At 42.9% G+C, this 22,200-nt stretch overlaps 1 protein-coding gene across 1 annotated transcript in view; it reads left to right on the top strand.

Annotated features, from left to right (window-relative positions):
• Positions 1–22,200, top strand: part of otog (otogelin) — a 332,167-nt gene that overhangs the window by 122,153 nt on the left and 187,814 nt on the right. The window lies entirely within an intron of this gene.

Below are 22,200 nucleotides of genomic sequence, written 5' to 3'. Positions count from 1 at the left end.
GGAAAAAGGGGAGTAAAAGAAAAGACAGCCATCCGTGGCTTAGTAAAGTAATAAAGGATAGTATCCGACTGAAAACAAGGGCATATAAAGTAGCCAAATCTAGTGAGAGGATAGAAGATTGGGAAGCATTTAAAAGCCAGCAAACAATAACTAAAAGATTAATTAAGAAAGGGAAGATAGATTATGAAAGTAAACTAGCAAAAAAAATAAAAACAGATAGCAAGAGTTTCTACAGCTATATAAAAAGAAAAAGGGTGGCTAAAGTGAACGTTGGTCCCTTAGAGGATGGGACCGGAAAACTAGTGGTGGGGAACATGGAGATGGCAAAGATGCTGAACAAATATTTTGTATCAGTCTTTACAGTAGAGGACACTAAAAATATCTCAACACTGGATAAACAGGGGGCAATGGGGGGGGGGGGGGCGGGGGAGGAGCTAAAAACGATTAAAATCACTAAGGAGATGGTACTCAGTAAAATAATGGGACTTAAGGCGGATAAATCCCCCGGACCTGATGGCCTACATCCTAGGGTCTTGAGAGAAGTGGCGGTAGGGATTGTGGATGCATTGGTGATTATTTTCCAGAACTCCCTGAACTCAGGAAAGGTCCCGGCAGATTGGAAAACTGCTAATGTAACACCCTTATTTAAGAAGGGAAGTAGACAAAAAGCTGGAAACTATAGACCAGTTAGCCTAACATCTGTGGTTGGCAAAATGTTGGAGTCCATTATTAAGGGAACAGTAACAGAGCATTTGGATAAACATAATTTAATAGGACAGAGTCAGCATGGTTTTATGAAGGGGAAGTCATGTTTGACAAATTTGCTCGAATTCTTTGAGGATGTAACATACAGGGTGGATAAAGGGGAACCAGTGGATGTAGTGTATTTGGACTTCCAAAAGGCATTTGACAAGGTTCCACACAAAAGATTACTGATCAAGATAAGAAATCACGGGATTGGGGGTAATATACTGGCATGGGTGGAAGATTGGCTATCTAACAGAAAACAAAGAGTTGGGATAAATGGTTCACTCTCGGGCTGGCAATCGGTAACTAGTGGTGTTCCGCAGGGGTCAGTGCTGGGACCCCAACTCTTTACAATCTATATTAACGATTTGGAGGAAGGGACCGAGTGCAACATATCCAAGTTTGCCGACGATACAAAGATGGGAGGGAAAGCAATGAGTGAGGATGACATAAAAAACCTGCAAAAGGACATAGACAGGTTAAGTGAGTGGGCAGAGATTTGGCAGATGCAATATAATGTTGAAAAGTGTGAGGTTATGCACTTTGGCAGAAAAAAATCAAAGAGCAAGTTATTATCTAAATGGAGAGAAACTGCAAAGTGCTACAGTACAAAGGGATCTGGGGTCCTGGTGCATGAAACACAAAAAGTTAGTATGCAGGTGCAGCAGGTGTTCAGGAAGGCCAATGGAATCTTGGCTTTTATTGCAAGGGGGATGGAGTATAAAAACAGGAAGTCTTGCTGCAGTTATACAGGGTATTGGTGAGGCCACACCTGGAATACTGCGTGCAGTTTTGGTTTCCATATTTAAGAAAAGATATACTTGCTCTCGAGGCGGTTCAGAGAAGGTTCACTCGGTTGATTCCGGAGATGAGGGGGTTGACATATGAGGAAAGGTTGAGTAGGTTGGGACTCTACTCATTGGAGTTCAGAAGAATGAGAGGCGATCTTATCGAAACATATAAGATTGTGAGGGGGCTTGATCGGGTGGATGCGGTGAGGATGTTTCCACTGATGGGTGAGACTAGAACTAGGGGGCATAATCTAAGAATAAGGGGCTGCCCTTTCAAAACTGAGATGAGGAGAAACTTCTTCACTCAGAGGGTAGTAAATCTATGGAATTTGCTACCCCAGAGAGCTGTGGAAGCTGCAACATTAAATAAATTTAAAATGGAGATAGACAGTTTCCTAGCAGATAAGGGAATTAGGGGTTACGGGGAGAGGGCAGGGAAGTGGACGTGAGTCTAGATTCGGATCAGCCATGATCCTATTGAATGGCGGAGCAGGCCCGAGGAGCCGTATGGCCTACTCCTGCTCCTACTTCTTATGTTCTTATAAGTCAGCAGCCTTCCACCAGCACTGCTGCAGCCACTGGGATAGCACTGCATAACGTCATTAGGATAGGCAAAGGCACATGCAAGACATTCACTAAGGGAATGCACAAGGGTGATTAGTTGATTTTTTGATGTAATATTGGATGCATATATTGATAAAGTTGTATTGGAAAGTGTCCCTTGTGGTGACTTTTATTTCAGCATTGTGTCCCAAGAGGACACTGTGATGGTCAGTAACGGGGAAGGTAAGGTGTGGGACAAATGTTGAAAGGGCATTTGGGGTTGTGTTCACTGGTACCACGGGCGGATGATTCGATCCCGGATATGGATATCCCAACCAGAAAGGGGCTGTCTGAGTTGCCTCCTTCCTTCCTCTTCCTCCTCTTCTGCTTTTTCCTCTTCTGCTTCTTCCTCTTCCCTCTGCACGCAGCCTGTCCCCTTTGCTGTCTCTGCTTCATCTCCATGTGATGTTGCAGCCCAAGGGAGACTGCAACTAGAGCCCCCAGGACTGTGAGCAAATGGTGTTCTCCGAGGCCTTCCTTTAACATCCAAAGCATCCAGCAGCACTCCCTGCACACTTTAACAACTTTTTAAATGTATTGCACCAAGGCACTGCTGCAATAAAATGTGAAAAAACAGTCCAAAAGCTAAAATCAAAACTTACCTGGAAGATGTGTGTCCCTTTAAGAAGGGCTGGCAGCATCTGTGGTACTGCTGCATGCACGTTCTTCCATGTGTAGTTTGGAGAGGGCAGTATGCAGAGCGGCAACGTCCAAAATCATAGTCGTGCGTCAATTCAGGTGTTGCACGCCAATTGATGTCACAATCTGCATATTTACATAAAAGGCGAGCACAGGCAATGGCAGCGCTAACGTTCTCTCCAAAATGGTGGCCTCCGTGCCGGAAGCGAGGCAGCCGCCATTTTTTCAGCAAAACCAGCCTTAACGGTCGGTGCTACACTTTCGAATTTCGCGGCCTTAACCTTTTGGGGAACATTTAACCTTTACCATGCCAGACAAGTTTACTCTGGCCATGCTTCTTATCTGGGAGTCAACGACATGTATATTCATCAGTCAGAAGTCTTTTCCTGTTTAGGTTTGGAGAAATATGTCAAAGACTGACTTACTTGCATAATAGATATGAACATGTGAATCTTGAGATATTTGCACCTCACTGGCTGGAAAAACAGACTTTGGAATCAGTATTTTAGGTAATGAAATAGCAAGTATTTCAAAGTTACTCAAATCTCCGAAATGGATAGTGGGAGCAGATGACTTGAGACCAGTGCTAAGTAAAATACTTTAAATTTTAAAACCTAGAGGAAATGTTAGGTAGGTAAAATAGATTATACAGGAAAAAGAGTAAAATAAAAGTTATAGGACAGAGAAAATAGGAAAAAGGCAGGAAAAAAAGGATGGCGAGTGTTTACATTTCTTATGCTCATCGGGTGAGGTGTGCAAGTGTTGAGAAATGGAATTCTTCCCAGTTCAGGTACCCAGTGTTAGCATCAAGCACTCCCAGGTCAGGTACAACACAAACAGATTCAGAGTAAAGATTTTGTTCTGCGCGGCCCGTGCAACAGCTTCAACCTCTGTATAGCACTCAACTGATTGTACTGGGACCGAACATAATGTTACACGACAGTCCTTAATTGAACACATAGGAATCTCAGCCATTAACCTCTTAGCTAAAAATCGTGCTACTAGTAAGTCAGGACTGCAAAATGTCATTGTGAAAGTTTCTTATACTAATTTACATCAAGATGTGTTGCTATATTATTTTATTAAACATAACCAAAGTTCAGTGTTTTTTTTAAAAAGATATCCCTTACATGTATTACTGTAAAATCTAGGACCTGGCAATAAGACTCAACTGCTATCATCAGTTTTGTTGTGTAAAAAAGAAAAACTTGCATTTATATAGCATCTTATCAGGTCTCTCAGAAATGTCTCAAAGTGCTGCACAGATAAAGAATGACTTTGAAGTGCAGTGACTTGTTCTTTGAGCACAACAAGATCCCACAAGCAGCAATGAAATGAATATATCAATAATAAATTAAATGAATCTATTTTTAGTAGTGCTGGTCAGGAAGCTCTGCTCTTATTTGAATAGAGCCTTGGAATCAATAATTCTCACCTGAACAACCACAGTGGGTCTCAATTTGATGTCTCGTCTGAAAGACAAATACTTCAATAATGAGCACTCCTTCAGTACTGCACTGGAATATCAACCCAGATTATGTGCTCAAGCTCTCATGTGGGACTTTTAATACACATTCTACTCACTCAGAGATGAGAATGCTGCTGTTTGATTCCTATTTGTTTAATATTGGAACACAAGCAATGAGAAGATGCTTTACAGAAGTCCTCATTTTAAAGGAAATCAGGCAGAGGGAATATTTTGGTTTTCAATTGCAAGCTATGCAATTCCAGCAGTAATGAAAATGCAACTCATCCCAGTTTATTGGCTTCACCTTTCCCTGAATAAATTGTTATGTATTATTTAAGCGCAAAAGAATTTGCCAAAAGGATCAGATGCCCTCTAAGAAGCTTAATAGAATCTTAGAAGAATACCCAGGACCTCAGCACTATTTAATTAAATCAAACCAAAGCACTTATATTATAATTCAAAGTTGCAATTTTTTCCAACAGTGGTTTCTTCTGTTTTTTTGCCACTAGCACAATGCAGCAATGCATTTATGGTAAACTGCACTGAACTTTCACAATCAAACATGTTTTAACTCATAGGCAGAAAGATTAATTTTTCTCCCAGTATGACTTTTGGAATTAGTTGAAATATTGCACGATTTTCATATTGACTTTCATAACTCTCCTTATTTAAGTTCTAACTGATATGATTAAGCTGATGGCTTCAATACAGTAGTCACAATTAGTTGATGTTTATGGTTCACAGTTAAGAGTTACTTTACAAAAGCATTTTGGTGTTCTTCAAAATGGTATAACTTGACTCCTACATTCCACTCAAACCAAAGTCCACCGGGGGAAACTGGAAAAATTAGACTCGCCACTCATCCTCTCTGATGGCATCAAAGTGAAACTCACTCTTAAAGTTAGCTTGCCACCTATTTTGCTTTTTTTAAATAATTAACAAAGCCATTCCAGTAGTGAGCCTCTTCTATGTTGAGCTGAAGTGATATATAGGCTTATTTCTCATTGGTTATTATTTTCATGTATTTAACCATTTATTTAAATATAGATAGATTAATGGTTGCTGAAATAGCTCTGAATATTCTGCTGTCCACTTTTCAATAATTAATTAGTGGATCTTCTGTGACTCTGCTAGGTAGGTCAGAAGAAATCCTGTTTAATAAGGATAGAAAGACTAAAGCACAATGCATTATTTTATTGCTAAAATACACCTTGTGTAACTTAATGTATCCCTTTAAGACCACCATATGTAATTGCTGTGCCTTCCCCAAATCATTTAGAGACTAGCTACTCTTAACAATCCTTAGGTCAATTAGCAGCCAGAGAGTGCTGTGCACTGCAGGCAGTTAGGAAGTAGGTTGTGGGACTGTGTGTAGCAGAATGCAAGAGTCGGGGTTACCATGTGGGCTAGTAGTGTGGGTCGCTGTGTCGACTATTAGATTGGAAGGTGACCCTGGGATATGGGAGTATTGGGAACAGAGGGACTTGAGGTGTGAGGGCATTGAGGGAGGTGCAACAGTGCTTTGTAAAATATGGGCATACTGGGAGGGCGGTCCTGGTGTTTGGCAGCACTTGGGAACGGATACAAGAAGGATCTGGTTGGATTGGGCGGGGTTCTCAGGATTTGTGAATACGAGTGGGTGTCTTGGGTGCAGGCACAGGTGTATGCTGAGAGTTGTTATTTACTTGCTAAGTTTCTTCAGCTGAGAATATAGCTTATTGAAGCCTGAAGAATTGAAGTCTTGGACTGTTAGACAGGTACAGGACTTAAAACATAAAGCACCATTAAACACACAAATTGCTTTTTTATGGGCAAGCTAAATCATTCTCTTGTAAATGTTATAATACTTTGTTGTTTAAAAACTTTATTGTACTTCTTTTATCATAGGGAGAATCGAAGATGATAACTGAAAGGACTTTCAAAAAATATTTGGGGTGATTTCATTGATTCACCTTTTCCTGTTTTTGTTAGTTTTTGCTTTCCACTCATCATTGCTCAGTTGTTTTTTTATGTCCTTACTAGTTTTTCAATGAAGGTTAATGTGCATGCTTAGTGCCAGTCATGGCTCAGTGGGCAGCACCCTCACCTCTGAGTTAGAAGGTAGTGGGTTCAAGTCCCACTCCAGAGCCTTGAGCACAAAAATCGGTACTGAGGGAGGACTGTACTGTCAGAGGTGCCGTCTTTCAAATGAGACGTTAAACCGAGGCCCTGTCTGCTCTCTCAGGTGGACGTAAAAGATCCCATGGCACTATTTTGAAGAAAAGCAGGGGAGTTATCCCCGGTGTCCTTGCCAGCCAATATTTCTCCCTCAATCAACATCACTAAAAAACAGATTATCTGGTCATTATCACATGGCTGTTTGTGGGAGCTTTCTGTCGCAAATTGGTCATAGAAACATAGAAGATAGGAGCAGGAGTAGGCCATTTGGCTCCTCAAGCCTGCTCCGCCATTCAATGAGATCATGGCTGATCATCCAAACTCAGTACCCTGTCCCTGCCTTCTCCCCATATCCCTTGATCCCTTTAGCCTTAAGAAATATATCTAACTCTTTCTTGAATATATTTAATGAATTGGCCTCGACTGCCTTCTGTGGTAGAGAATTCCACAGGTTCACCACTCTCTGGGTGAAGAAATTACTCCTCATCTCAGTCCTAAATGGCTTACCCCTTATCTTTAGACTGTGACCCCTGGTTCTGGACTCCCCCACCATCAGGAACATCCTTCCTACATCTAGTCTGTCCAGTCCTGTCAGAATTTTATAAGTTTCAATGAGATCCCCTCTCATTCTTCTAAACTCCAGCGAGTATAAGCCCAATCGACCCAATCTCTCCTCATACGTCATTCCTGCCATCCCAGGTATCAGTCTGGTGAATCTTCGCTGCACTCCCTCCATGGCAAGAACATCCTTCCTCAGATAAGGCGACCAAAACTGCACACAATACTCAAGGTGTGGTCTCACCAAGGCCCTGTACAACTGCAGCAAGACATCCTTGTTCCTGTACTCGAACCCTCTCACTATGAAGGCCAACATACCATTTGCCTTCTTAACCGCCTGCTGCACCTGCATACATACCTTCAGCGACTGGTGCACAAGGACACCCAGGTCTCGTTGCACTTCCCCTTCTCCCAATCTATTGCCGTTCAGATAATAATCTGCCTTCCTGTTTTTGCCACCAAAGTGAATAACCTCGCATTTATCCACATTATACTGCATCTGCCATGCATCTGCCCAATCACACAACCTGTCTAAATCATACTGGAGTTTCTCTGCATCCTCCTCACAGCACACACGCCCACCCAGCTTTGTGTCGTCTGAAAACTTGGAGATATTACATCTAGCTCCCTCGTCTAGATCATTAATATATATTGCGAATAGCTGGGGTCCAAGGACCAATCCCTGCAGTACCCCACTAGTCGTTGCCTGCCACTCAGAAAAAGACCCGTTTATTCCAACTCTTTGCTTCCTGTCTGCCAACCAGTTCTCTATCCAAGTCAGTACCTTGCCCCCAGTCCCATGTGCCTTAACTTTACACGCTAATCTCTTATGTGGGACCTTATCGAAAGCTTTCTGAAAGTCCAAATACACCACATCCACTGGTTCTCCCTTATCTATTCTACCAGTTACATCCTCAAAAAATTCCAGTAGATTAGTCAAGCACGATTTACCTTTTGTAAATCCATGTTGACTTTGTCCGATCCTGTCACCATTTTCCAAGTGCTCTGCTATTACATCTTTTATAATGGACTCTAGCATTTTCCCCACTACCGATGTCTGGCTTACCGGTCTATAATTCCCTGTTTTCTCTCTACCACCTTTTTTGAATAGTGGGTTAACATTAGCTACCCTCCAATCCATGGGAACTGTTCCAGAGTCTATAGAATTTTGGAAGATGACCAGCAATACATCTGCTATTTCTAGGGCCACTTCCTTAAGTACCCTAGGATGTAGAGTATCAGGCCCTGGGGATTTATCTGCCTTCAATCCCATCAATTTCCCTAACACCATTTCCCTACAAATACTGATTTCATTCAGTTTCTCCCTCTCATTAGACCCTATGTTCCTCGACATCTCAGGGAGGTTATTTGTGTCCTACTTTGTGAAGACAGAACCAAAGTATGTATTTAATTGGTCTGCCATTTCTTTGTTCCCCATTATAAATTCCCCTGATTCTGACTGCAAGGGACCTACGCTTGACTTTACCAATCTTTTTCTCTTCACATATCTATAGAAGCTTTTACAGTCAGTTTTTATGTTCCCTGAAAGCTTACTCTCATACTCTATTTTCCTTCTCTTAATTAATCCCTTTGTCCTCCTTTGCTGAATCCTAAACTGCTCCCAATCCTCAGGTTTGCTGCTTTTTCTGGCCAATTTATATGTCCTCTCCTTGGATCTTATGCTATCCCTTATTTCCCTTTTTAGCCACGGCTGAGTCACCTTTTTTGTTTTATTTTTATGCCAGACTGGGATGAACAACTTTTGTAGTTCATCCATGCGATCTTTAAATGTTTACCATTGCCTATCCACCGTCAACCCTTTAAGTAACATTCCCCAATCCATTCTAGCCAACTCGTGCCTCATACCATCGTAGTTTCCTTTATTTAAATTCAGGACCCTAGTCTCTGAGTCAACTACCTCACTCTCCATCTTAATGAAGAATTCTTTCATATTATGATCAATCTGCCCCAAGTGGCCTCACACAACAAGATTGCTAATTATTCCTTTCTCATTACATAATACCCAGTCTAAGATGGCCTGATCTCTAGTTGGCTCCTCGACATATTGGTCCAGGAAACCATCCTGTATACACTCCAGGAATTCCTCCTCCATAGTATTGTTACTAATTTGGTTAGCCCAATCTATATGTAGATTAAAGTCACCCATGATAACTGCTGTGCCCTTATTGCACACGTCCCTAATTTCCCGTTTAATGCCATCCCCAACCTCCGCATTACTGTTTGGGGGTCTGTATACAACTCCCACTAACGTTTTCTGCCCCTTGGTATTTCTCAGCTCTACCCATACAGGTTCCACATCATCAGAGCTAATATCCTTCCTTACAATTGTGTTAATCTCCTCTTTAACCAGCAATGCTACCCCACCTCCTTTTCCTTTTTGCCTGTCTTTCCTGAATATTGAATACCTCTGGATGTTGCGTTCCCAGCCTTGGTCACCCTGGAGCCATGTTTCCGTAATCCCAATCATATCATATCCGTTTACATCTATTTGCGCAGCTAATTCATTCACCTTATTACGAATGCTCCTCGCATTAAGACACAGAGCCTTCAGGCTTATTTTTTTTTAACACTCTAGACCTTTTAGAATTATTATTTACTGTGGCCATGTTTGATTTAAACCCTTGATTTCTCTGACTGCCACTTTTGCTTTTCTCCTTCCTGTCTTTTGCTTCTATCCTTGTTTCCCTTTCCTCTGTCTCCCTGCACAGGTTCCCAACCCCCTGCCATTTTAGTTTAAACCCTCCCCCACAGCACTAGCAAACACTCCCCCTAGGACATCGGTCCCGGTCCTGCCCAGGTGCAAACCGTCCAGTTTGTACTGATCCCACCTCCCCCAGAACTGGTTCCAATGTCCCAGGAATTTGTATCCCTCCCCCTTGCACCATTCCTCTAGCCACGTATTCATCTGAAATATTCTTCTATTTCTTCTCTGACTAGCACGTGGCACTGGTGGCAATCCTGAGATTGCTACCTTTGAGGTCCTATTTTTTAATTTACCTCCTATCTCCCTATATTCAGCTTTTAGGACCTCATCCTGGTTTTTGCCTGTATCGTTGGTACCTATATGCACCACGACAACTGGCTGTTCACCCTCTCCTTCCAAAATGCTCTGCTGCCGCTCCAAGACATCCTTGACCCTTGCACCAGGGAGGCAACATACCATCCTGGTGTCTCGTTTATGGCCGCAGAAATGCCTATCTCTTCCCCTTACAATAGAATCCCCTATTACTATAGCTCTCACACACTTTTTCCTCCCGTTTCCTGCATTACAAAAGTGGCTACACTTCAAAAGTTCTTTATTGGATGTAAAGTGCTTTGGGATGTCCTGAGGTCGTGAAAGGTGCTATAGAAATGGAATTCTTTCTTAGGCTAATTTTTGATTGGTGCATTCTCTACATGTTGTGATTTTTCTGTATTCTATGAAACTGATATTTGAGTCGATGAAAATGTGACATGTATTTTCGAATTTGACACTTTGAGGTGTGACTGTAGAGGTGTTGATGGAAAAAGACACGTGCCAAATGTGAGAGAAGAATGATATCAGCGCTACCAGAATGATACCATGGCTTAAAGTGCTAAATTATGAGGACAGGTTGCATAAACTTGGCTTGTATTCACTCGAGTTTAGAAGGTTAAGGGGTGATCTAATTCATGTTAAAATGGTAAAAGTATTTGACAGGGTAGATACAGAGAAACTATTTCCTCTGCTGGAGGAATCCAGAACAAGGGAGCACAATCTTAAAATTAGAATGAGGCAAATTAGGAGTGATAGGGCAAGTGCAGTCACACAAATGTTAGTGGAAATCTGGAATTTCCTCCCACAAAAGGCTGTGGATGCTGGGTCCAGTGAAATTTTAAAAACTAAGATGGACAGATTTTTGTTATCAAGGAATATGGATCAAAGGCAGGTAAATGGTTTTGAGGTACAGATCAGCCATGAACTAATTGAATAGTGGTATTGGCTCGAGGGGCAGAATGGCCTGCTCCTGTTCCGATGGTTGCGATTTCCCCAAACTGGGCAGGTCCATGGCGGGCGAGGTTGGTGGTGGGTCGCGGCCTCGTTGCTGGTTCCATTCCGGCCTCTGACATGACTTTCCCCTGATTGGGCTTGTTAAGCCAGCCCAGCGCGTTTCCCGGCCAATTGAAGGAAGCGGGTCTGATGACATCATTTGATGACGCGTCATCAGCCAGTTTCCTTAAAGGGACCATGTGCAAATTTAGGCAGTCAGTGTTCTACAGCATTGAGGTGCTGCAAACGCTGACAAGCACTGCACAGAGGTGCACGGCTGCACCCAGGCTCTCCCATGACTCCCTTCATATGCTTATGGAGGGAGTCACAGCACACAGGGCGGTTCTCTTCCCTTCCAATGGGTGGAAGAGGCCTCCCCAGGAGACCAACACAGCCTGGTTGCACATTGCACAGGAGGGCACAAGCAGGGATGTCGTCAGGAGGACCAGGCTGCTGTGGCACAAACCTTTCAATGATCTCAGTAGATCATGAAGCATTACTGCAAAGCCACACTCAACCTCATCCTGCTGTGCCACTCATCACATCCCCATCCCTACCCTACTCCTGCACATCCTTACTCACACCAACTTACCTTGCACCTCCACCCATCCCTCTCTATCTACATTATCACTTCCCCATCTCACTAACCACCCCTCATACTCATCCTCATCCTAGTCCAATCATACCAACTAACAGGCAATGGTAGGCACTTGTGTGTTTTAGCCAAAGTTCATGTTGTGGCGGAGCCACTAAGGGACTCCGATCAAATGTATATAATTCCCTTTAACAATATGTTAGCTACAGCCTGAGTCTGTATCTTTGTATATACTGTTTGCATGTACAGAGCGTGGTCCCTTTAAGAGCGCGGGCAAACGCGATGACGTCACGCCGTTCATCACGTGATCCCCCACCGGTGGGAAAAACATGATGACGTCATGATGCCAGCCACGGGACCGCCCAAGCAGTCCTCGTGGAGCCTCCGAACTGACTAGACCTGTATTCGTAGTTCTCTTGCAACTGTTTGTTAAACTCAATTAGTTTTACATTAAACATCGTTTGTTTGATCGCCTGAGTCGACCTCAGTCTCTTGATAGGAACTAGACATTCCTACAATGTGAAGTTTTTGTTAATGTGCCGTCAAACATTGAAATCTTTATTTTCAACACTTTACGTTCTTGGACAGATTTGTGTGCACCTTAGGAAGTGTCTTAGTGAGTTGCAGTGAATGGTGAGACATAACGTTATCCCCCGCAATGCTGATGAGTGTGAAAAGAATGGCTTGGGCATTGTAGGGATGCTTTATGGTATCCAGCCTGGCACATCATGTGGCAGCCAGGGTGTGCAGCATCAAGTGAAGTAAATCTCGCCATAGTGAGGCCATCTCTGGCTTCTCTGGCAGCAATGTGGTCGGGTGCTGATGCCCTCTGTCCTGTGTAGGGTCAGGTGATTGCGGAGAAGGTTGGTGTTGTTGTTGGTGCTGCTGGTGTGCCTGGTGATGCTGGTGTTGCAGCTGATCGTGGTCAGATTCTGAGGAACAAGGTGAGAGAGTATAAACCATACCCATGCTGATGGAATAGATGGCAGGTGAACTTGAGATGACAGAAGCATTCTGTCAATGGTGAGAGAGGTTGTTCCAATGAGGTGGCACTGGATAGAGAGTTTGCTCCAAACACTTGCAACCAGCATAAAGCTCAATCTGTCCTCCAAATGCAGTAAGCAACAGCTTCTGAGCTTGGAAAGTGAACAGCTGTGAGATGGGAGCTTTTATAGCACATTTCAAGCTGTCAAGTAAAGAGATGATTCCATGGCTATTCAACTCCCGCCCAGTTTAACAAATGTGATCCATGAGCAATGTGGACCCAATTGGCGAGCTGGTAAATTCTAAAGGTGAGCTCAAAATTGTTGTTATTCCTTTATTAACAAGGTCATAATGACCTGAATTGCCTCCCCCGGCTGCTGTCTATCGGGTCTACTCAGTGCTGACAGACCCGACATTTGGTAAAGCCACCTGACCTGCCACCAATCCCGCCTGCTGACCCCGCCCCCCCACCCCGGAAAATTTCCCCTATGCTTTTTCAGTCTATAATATAATGCAACAGCGACGACACTTCAAAAATACTTCATTGGCTGTAAAGCACTTTGGGACGTCCTGAGGTCATGAAAGGCAATATAGAATTGCGAGAATTTCTTTTTTCTTTTTTCAAACTTGTGCCGAGCACATGCTTCTTATTGTCATATTTGACCCTGAAATGAGCTTCCAACCACATATGCGTGGCATAACTAGCACCGCCTATTTCCACCTCTGTAACATCGCCCATCTCCACCCCTGCCTCCGCTCATCTGCTGCTGAAACCCACATCCATGCCTTTGTTACCTCTAGACTTGACTATTCCAATGCACTCCTGGCTGGCCTCCCACATTCTACCCTACGTAAACTTGAGATCATCCAAAACTCGGCTGCCCGTGTCCTAACTCGCACCAAGTCCCATTCGCCCATCACCCCTGTGCTCGCTGACCTACATTGGCTCCCAGTTAAGCAATGCCTCGATTTCAAAATTCTCATCCTTGTTTTCAAATCCTTCCCTGGCCTTGCCCCTTCCTATCTCTTTAATCTCCTTTAGCCCCACAACATCCCAAGATATCTGCGCTCCTCTAATTCCGCCCTCTTGAGCATCGCTGATTATAATCGCTCAACCATTGGTAGCCATGCCTTCAGCTACCTAGGCCCTAAGCTCTGGAACTCCCTCCCTAAACCTCTCTACCTCTCTTTCCTCCTTTAAGACGCTCCTTAAAACCTACCTCTTTGACCAAGCTTTTGGTCATCTGCCCTAATTTCTTACGTGGTTCGATGTCAATTTTTTGTCTTATAATACTCCTGTGAAGTGCCTTGGGATGTTTTACTATGTTAAAGGTGCTATATGAATACAAGTTGTTGTTGTTGTCACACTTATTTCCTGTAACATGATTTTGTCATGCCAGGGTGTAACCTCTGGGCATTGCTTTTAGCTGTATACTTATAATTACATTTAGCTTTCAGTCCTCTTAACATTTTGCTGCTCCTCCAAGCTCTACCTCCTAAGGCCATTGCTCCAAATAGTGCTGCAAAAATTTACATTTTAATATTTATTTTACACTTCTTGATCCTTGCAGGCAAGTTATTTTAGTTTACGTTTATGCAAAATGTCTTTAATTTGAATCTCTTAATTTAACTTTATGTAACATTTAGTTCATTTATTACCCAGTTGCCACTTCTATAGGCATCAGGCCACTGCCATCCTTAGCTGTCTACTTTGCCCCAAGCCTACCCATCCTATCTGTTTCCTCAGGCTTGCTTAACTTCACCATGGCATTATAAGCAATTTATAAACAAATTGCGGGTTTCCTGGCTTAATGCTTGGACTAAGACCACCTAGGACTGGGCAGCTGGCAAACATCACCAACAGGAAGGGAGGACCGGTAGGTGGCGTGAGGGCCGAGGCCTGAGCAGAGAAGTGGAGTGTAGAGAATAGGGTGGGGGAGTATGCAGGAGGTGCCAAATCTGATGGGAATTACAGGCAGTCTAAGTCTTATGTCCTGAGACTTCAGAGGAGAGACAGGCCTGGGAAAAGAAAGTAAGTGGGAAGGTGAAAGCCTCTCGGAGGTGGAAGTTTAGTAAATAAATGAAAAGAATTTAAAAATTAAAAATAAAACAAAAAAGGTTAGCTGCTGGGAACATGGGTAAAGAGAAATTAAAATATAAACGTGTCTGCAGTGCCATCTTGAAAAGTGATCTTCAGAGACAGACTTTGGAGGAGCAGCAGCATCACCCGGGGTTGGACTAACTGAAATGTTAGTACAATGGTAAGTATGTATACCTTACTGTCTATCAGTTAAAAGTAAAACTCAGGTGTGATAAGTATGGAAGTAGGTGTGACACAAAATCATGGCACAGGAAATAAATGTGTGAAATGAACAAGAAGTGCATGCATATAGAAAACCTACATGTTCTATTTAGAGAGATAGATGGATTAACAGCATTGAAATTACGATATTGCAAGAAGAGAGACATGCTCGGATTCACATCGGCATTAAAATAAATTTTAAAGAAGTTTATAAGAGTTCTTCACATAGAAGATGCAGCAATTTCTTTTGACCGCTTCCTGGAAAATAAATAGGTTCTGAAATTCTGATGACTCTGCTCCATTATCAGAACTGTAGTGGTGCAGGACTCCTGGCTGCCTGCAGGAAAGAACATTGAACCTCTGCTTGTTACAAGGGGGAGCCTTTAATTATCATCAAAATCTATACCCTGAACAGATGGATAAGGTCAAGAAATATATAAAATTTAAGAAAGAATTAAACTAATTTCCGTCATTCCTTCTTTAGAAAAGTCCCCTGAAACAGTACTTGCAGGATGGATTATCTGGCCTGCAGGATTGGTCCCACCAGTGCAGATTGGGTGAGGATACATTTCACCAACTCCCTGCTTGAAATGCACTGTGTTCAACCTTTTAGACTCATCTGAAGTGCTGTCATACAAAATGTACAAGGACTTAATTTAAATGCTGAAATTATTGTTAATAAAATGAAAATTAGTCCTTGTTGCATTTCCCAATTTTCTTACTGAGAACAAGCTGGGAACTCAGCTTGCTCATATCATATAAAATGAGTGATAAAGGTCAGTGACATTCTGACCTTTCATGAAGTAAATACTTAAACCTAAACTTTTGATTGTTACAATCTAAATCTTAAATGTGGGAATTGCTATGGATGCTCTTCTGTTTGACTGTTTGGGGAAATGAAGAAGAGGATGAATGTAAGGATGTGTGATATGTTTCCTTACCCATGGAACCATAAGTGCAAGCCCTGGAATTATTCTTAGACAATTGCCTGTACAAGCTCTGTTTTATTCGGGAGACAGTGACTGAGTTATAGTGTTTATTAGAATCTGACTTGGAGACAACATTGACCACAAGGATAGCACTGCCAGCAGCAGTGAAGGTTATCACAGCACTGAACTTTTTTTTGCCTCCGCATATATCAGGGTCTGTGGTTGCACAGGTGCTAGCAAACTTCTGGTACCTTGCGCAGGAACCCGATCTTCATATATGAACCAAGATAATGAGGGTCAGCAGGCTATTCACAGCACAGTCCAATGCTGGCCTCGCCTGACATCCCCACATGTGCACTTTCCAGTAGACGTTACTGAATAGCATTCAGTAATGAGAATGCTGGCTAATGTTTCCCCTCCCAAGCTGAGCAGTGCTAAGACCAAGTGCAACATCCCCACTTACTGCACTGACTAAGATTAGCTAACTCAAAACAAACCAGGTACTGAACTTTGGACCCTCTTATCTACCTGCCTTAGAGATACACCAGTCAGTGCATTTACCCCTTAAGACATTGGGGGAGCTGGTCAGGACTTAATAACAAACTATAATGGAAAGAATTTTATGCAGCAAATTATGAAGACTTCCAAACATAACTGCATGTTCATACTTTACTTTGTAAAAGAAGTCTCTCCGGTTTCAGGAAATCATAGTTTGTGCTTTGATTGACAAATCAGTTTTGTTTGATATGAACCTGAGATTTAATGTTCGCTGCTTTCTGGAAAGTGTTTAATCTGGTCCTCAATGAGAGGGTGAATGGTGGATTGTTTAAAATCCTTTGATCACAGAAATTAATCTGTCGTCTTGGCTTGTCGGTAAAGGAATCTGTTAACATCTATGCTATCTGTAGTGTAACATAACGCAGATGAAACTCTCGGCTTCTGCAGCTCAGTGAATGTGCTGTATTTCCTTTGAACACAGTTCTCAGTCCTGGAGTTATACACCAGTGGGAATGAAGTGCTACTGGGTGTTTCTATGTTATCATGAAACTGTTCCAAAAATATTGAATTGGAAACAAAGCAGATGGTGCTCAGAAACACTTTTCAGAAACCTTTCTTATGTGACTGTGGCCTGAACATGTAGCTAAAACTGTTCATTAATTTTTAATATTATTTTGAAAAATGAAAGCAAAATTATTACTCTATGCCCATCAATGCTCCAGTCATATTGTGCTGTGATGGCATCCTATGCTAAATTACGGAAACTTAAAAAAAAATGATCATAGATATACAGGTTAAATGTGTTTTAAAAATAGCAAGGGTTAAGTTCAAAACTGTCTTTCCATATTAACCTTAAAAATTGAAAATTGGAGCTCAGCTGTCTGCAAGACGCAGGAGCATCTGTAGATTAGTCATGATGCAGATGTCTGGTTCTAAATTGGACCATTGAAGAATAATGTGTATTTTTATTTGTAAATTCCAGATCCTGTCAGTCAGACATAGAAATGGTTTTAATTACTGGCAAGTATCAGAGGATGAAAGCTTTACAGTCAAATGCATTACATGCTGAACCATCAAGGGCATTTTGTTCTATGAGAAATTCAAAAATTACGTAGTTTAAAGCATTAATAAATTCTATCCAAATTGTCAACTTGTTCATTAGTATAGACTGCAAATACCTCTGACCATTGGGTCTTTGAAATTGATTGATTGACAACTTTTTACTTGGAGTCATGTTGGCCTAGAATGTTTTGTGCAGACTTTTTTCAACATCTTTAATTTAATTCAGTTCAGTTTCTGAAATTGACACGACTCTGTAGTCCAACATAGGACTACCATCACCCACACACAAACATTGCATTGTCAAAGGCTTATGAAAGATTGTTTCATCCAAAAGTCTCATCAAATAATTAATTGTGTAAAAAGTATATTGCAAAAAGGTATTTTAACCCCTTATGGACAGATTCAATTATTTTCCACAGATTTATACCTTCGGTAACCTACTCTGTCTTTGTTGCTTCTATGTCGCATTTTACTTGTAAATAAATCTACCTATTATTTTTAGCATGAATGTAACAATGGGGGGAATTTTAACCCCAAAAAACGGGTGGGTTTGGGTCGGGCGGGAGGTTAACATATTAGAAATCTGATTCCCGACCCCCAACCCGCCCACTTCCGGTTTTAAGGGGAGCGAGCAGCCAACCTGCTCCCAGGAGGCGGGTTGATACTTTAAGTATTGTAATAAAGTTGCGTGCTTTTTTTTGAAGCACCATTTTAAATTTAAACCAGCAGCTAAAGGAAGGTGAGGACTGCTAGATCCAGGAAGTAAGTGCCTTTCCACTTACCTGCTGGATCCAGTGCCCCTGCCTTGCCAACCCCCTGCGATCGGACATTCCCCCCCCCCCCCCCCACTCCCCCACCCGGCCTCTGACACCATTCTTTTGCTTTGCGCAATCGACAGTAATGTTGGGAGAAAGCCCAAAATTTAAGGTACCAGTATAGTGCCAACTGGAATGGAGAAGGTAGAGATCGATGGTTGTGGACTTGAATGCATGCATGGAGCACTCATTACCAATCTCTGACTTCAATAGCAGAGCAGGATGTTGGAATTTTTAATTTTACTAAAAATAATGTTTGTATGACGGGTTACAGGCTTCAGTTATAGTGAAATAAAATCAGAGGATGCTGGAAATACATAGCAGGTCAGGCAGTATTTGTAAAGAGAAAATATAGTTTTTGGACATTTTTGGTAAGTATTTAACAAGTGTGGAAGGCCAGTAGTTCTTGAGCGACATAGGCACGGGTCAGTTATAATATCTTGATCATAAATTAAATCTAGTAAATCAACGCCACCAATATATAATAAATTTAATCTAGGACATCAATAATCCAGAGAAAAAAACAAACAATTACATCAACGGGTTTTATAAATCACTTGAGGAGCAGACCAATGCCAATCATTCCTGAAGGCAATGTGGAACAAAAATCTATGCTTCACAATGCTGTCAATTGTTCTGGGGAAACAACTGGTGTTGTGAACAGTTGATGTTTTCTTAAGAGTAAATCCATGTGAATGTATATAGAAAGCTATGAAAATAACAGAACATTCATGTTGCATGTGCTATTTTTAAACATGCTACTGGATTTTCCAGGGAAGATTCACTGAGTTCAATCTCTGACTGATAGTCGATCACTTGTGGGGAGCCAGCAGGCAGCCAGGTAGCCATGTGGACGTGCAGGAAGAGAAGCAGTATAGCAACAAATGGCTGCAAGATCAGCAGGGCTCCAGGAGAGGCGGAGATCAGTCTGGGGAAGTCGGATATCAGTCTGAGGAAGGCGGTGATTTTTGAGCAATACAAATGGGCCCAGAAGTGGTAAAGGAGAACCAAGAAGGCACACTACAAAAACACCAGACCCAGAACTGAACATTTATCTTATTTGTATAGCCAGCTGTCAGGATGCTGCTCCTATCTCTCTTTTTATGTGGCTGTACCTCTACTGTTAATCTTCATGCTGTAGGTGTTGATATTACTGCAACATCTTGGCAGTCCATCATTGAAATAACTCAGCTCAGCAGGTGAACACTAAGTACCCTGATCATTCTCCTTAAAATCACTGGGAAACAGCACAGGTTTTTACTGCCAGATTACTATGAAGGCCTTACTTAATTGACCTTAACAATCTGTAGGTTGATTTCTTAATAAATCTAGCTAAATATTTCATTCACTCTTTCTATAAGGTGGAAAACTGGCACAACTGACGTATAATTTTCTTTCCTGGCCCCCTCCCCTACTGTTTTAACACTGTCACCACTAAATATTGCCATTAAATAGGAAATGTATGAAAACAGGACTGGAAAAGATCAGATGGTCCATTGAGCCCGTCCAATCCTGGAATGGTGCATCATCACTCCTCTATCCTCTCCCCCAACCCCTATGAGATTGGAGAAGAATAAAGGGAGGGATACTTTGCATTTAAAGATGCCATACATCACATGTGGAATGCTTGATGCCAACACTCAGTGCCTAAAATGGAATATGTCTCTCACCTTGATGAGCACGAAGGCAATCAAAAAAAATCATATTTATTTGTTTATCCATCAATTAGTTATTGCTTTAAATGTGCCTCGGATACACTGGCCCAGATTTTGCAGTCAGCGCTTGCCGTTCATTACGCTTACAGCTGCCCACAGACTTTTCGTGGACTTTTGAGTGGCAATTTACGGTTACTAGAGATCCTTTTCAGTGCGGCGCCATCTACAGGGGATCTGTGGGGTGTGTGAGCAGAACAAGCAACAGCATGTCTCTTCAACCAATCAGATTGAAGAATCCTTACTGAGCCATGCAGGCCAGAATACTTACCTTGCGACGTGCTGGGGGCGGGGGTGTTCGGTCATGCGCGGGAAACCCGGAAGTTGTTGCAGTGCGTCAGTCAGTGGCTTTTTAACCCAGCCACTGCATTAGCATCTGACTTCCGGGTTTCCCAGACCAATTAACACATGAGTCTATTTCAGCTGAGGTGTTTAAAGGAACACTGGAAAGATCACAGTTGAAGGATTGTGGAGGTGGGAGAAAGATAGGTAGGTGCTTACAGTGGAGTCTCAATGTTCGAAAGCTGTCCCCCGCTTTACTGATGCCTCCCTGGACCTCATGCTGTGAGGTGTAAGGGACCGCAGGGAGGTTTTATTCCCTGCTGACTGGAGGAAGAAGCCAGCTTCACTGATGAAGAAGGCATGGCTGGAGCTAGCAGAGGTTGTTAGCGGCAGGAGTGTGGTGCCACGATCCTGGATACAGAGCAAGAAGAGATTTAATGACCTCATGAGGGCAGGACAGGTGAGTACAATGGCACATTCCACTACATCCTAATGTGTGTGTCACCCCAAAACCCCTCACTCTGCCTTCGCAAGCCTACTCCTGCACATCACTCCTCACACCAACGTACCTTGCAGATGCACCCATCCTGCTCTGTCTATGCATCCCCATTTGACCATCCACCACTGGCACTTAACATCATATTAATGCAATGTCACGCCGCTCCCTCATAGTCACCCTCAACAGATGTTGTCCATCCGTCGTCGGTGGGACCATCAAGACAGATAGTTGTGATGTCACTTGGTATCTGACAGATCACATGTGAGCAAGAGCAGATGATGGAGACAGGGACAGCAGTGGAGACTCCTCGTCAGAGGGCACAGGTCACTCCAAACTCTGCTCCGCTGGATGCAGATGCTGGATGGAGTTCGAGCTATGATGTGCACACTTGCAGAGAGAATGGAGGAGTCCATCTCAAGAATGACTGGCATGATGTCTCAGGCCTTAGCGATGATGTGTTTGTCCATGGAAAGAGTGGCCATCTGCATGGAGCATCAAATGCAGCGCTTGCGCACTCTGAATGCCGCCTTAACTAGGATGGATCAAAACCTAGCCTTGGCCGTTCAGCGCCCCACTGATGCGCAGAAAAGTGCTCTCCAGCTCATTGCTAGCAGGAACGTCTGGGTGGGCCGTGAGAGGGATGATGGCGAAAGGGGACATAGAGGTGCGGACTCTACTCAAAGCACTTCCACTTATGACCCGTTGCGCACCCCCCCCCCACCCTCAGTCAGTACCCCACATGCTGCCTCATTTCTCGATGGCCGAGTCTGCCCCTGCGCAGGTGCAGATGGACCAGTCTCTGGCGGGGCACTCACGGGCTCCAAAACCCAGAGGATGTTGGCCAAGAGCTAATCTGAGCAGTCAAAGCAGGGTTGTGAACAGCCTGCCTCTACCTCTGCTGGAGCCACAGGGGTTGCATGTTGTAGGAGATATAGGAAAAGTAAGATGAAAGATTCTTAGTTTCACAAGTGTATGCACATGGGTGTGTTAGACATGTCACAATAATAAGATAATGTGTAAGTTTTGATCCACATATAAAATCATTTCTTTGCACTACTTTCCAGTCTTGCCCGTTTTTGCCTGCAGCCTGCCAACTGGTGATGAATGGCAAGATAAGATTTCAATCTGAGCAATGGGTGTCTGTGAAAAGGATGCTTTGTTGATTGAGGACTGTTTTGTGCTGGGGGGCGGGGGTGCAAGTGTGTTCAGCATGTGGCTGCCAGATGGGTACAGTGGTGCAACATAACTAAATGTTGTGATGATGAGTCCATCCCAGGCAGCAATGTGCGCTGCTGCATGTGCTGTTTATGCTGGGGCTCATTTTGGTCCTCATCTGAGGTCCAAGGTGAAACAGCATAAACGGCAGCCATGCTGATTTGATATATGACAGATTCAAACCTCCAAAGTAGTGAAAGTCACATCCAAAGAGGTTGTTTGGCAGTAATTAAGACTTATCACGCTGTTAAAAATTCCCTTACACCTGAATGCACCAGCCCTAACTTTTTCTGGCTTGTTTAGTGGGCAAGTAC

The sequence above is a fragment of the Somniosus microcephalus genome, chromosome 15, assembly GCF_052327205.1.
Source record: "Somniosus microcephalus isolate GS21.2 chromosome 15, FLI_Smic_1.0, whole genome shotgun sequence".
NCBI classification, from domain to species: domain Eukaryota; kingdom Metazoa; phylum Chordata; class Chondrichthyes; order Squaliformes; family Somniosidae; genus Somniosus; species Somniosus microcephalus.
This window is presented reverse-complemented; position numbering and strand designations above follow the sequence as displayed.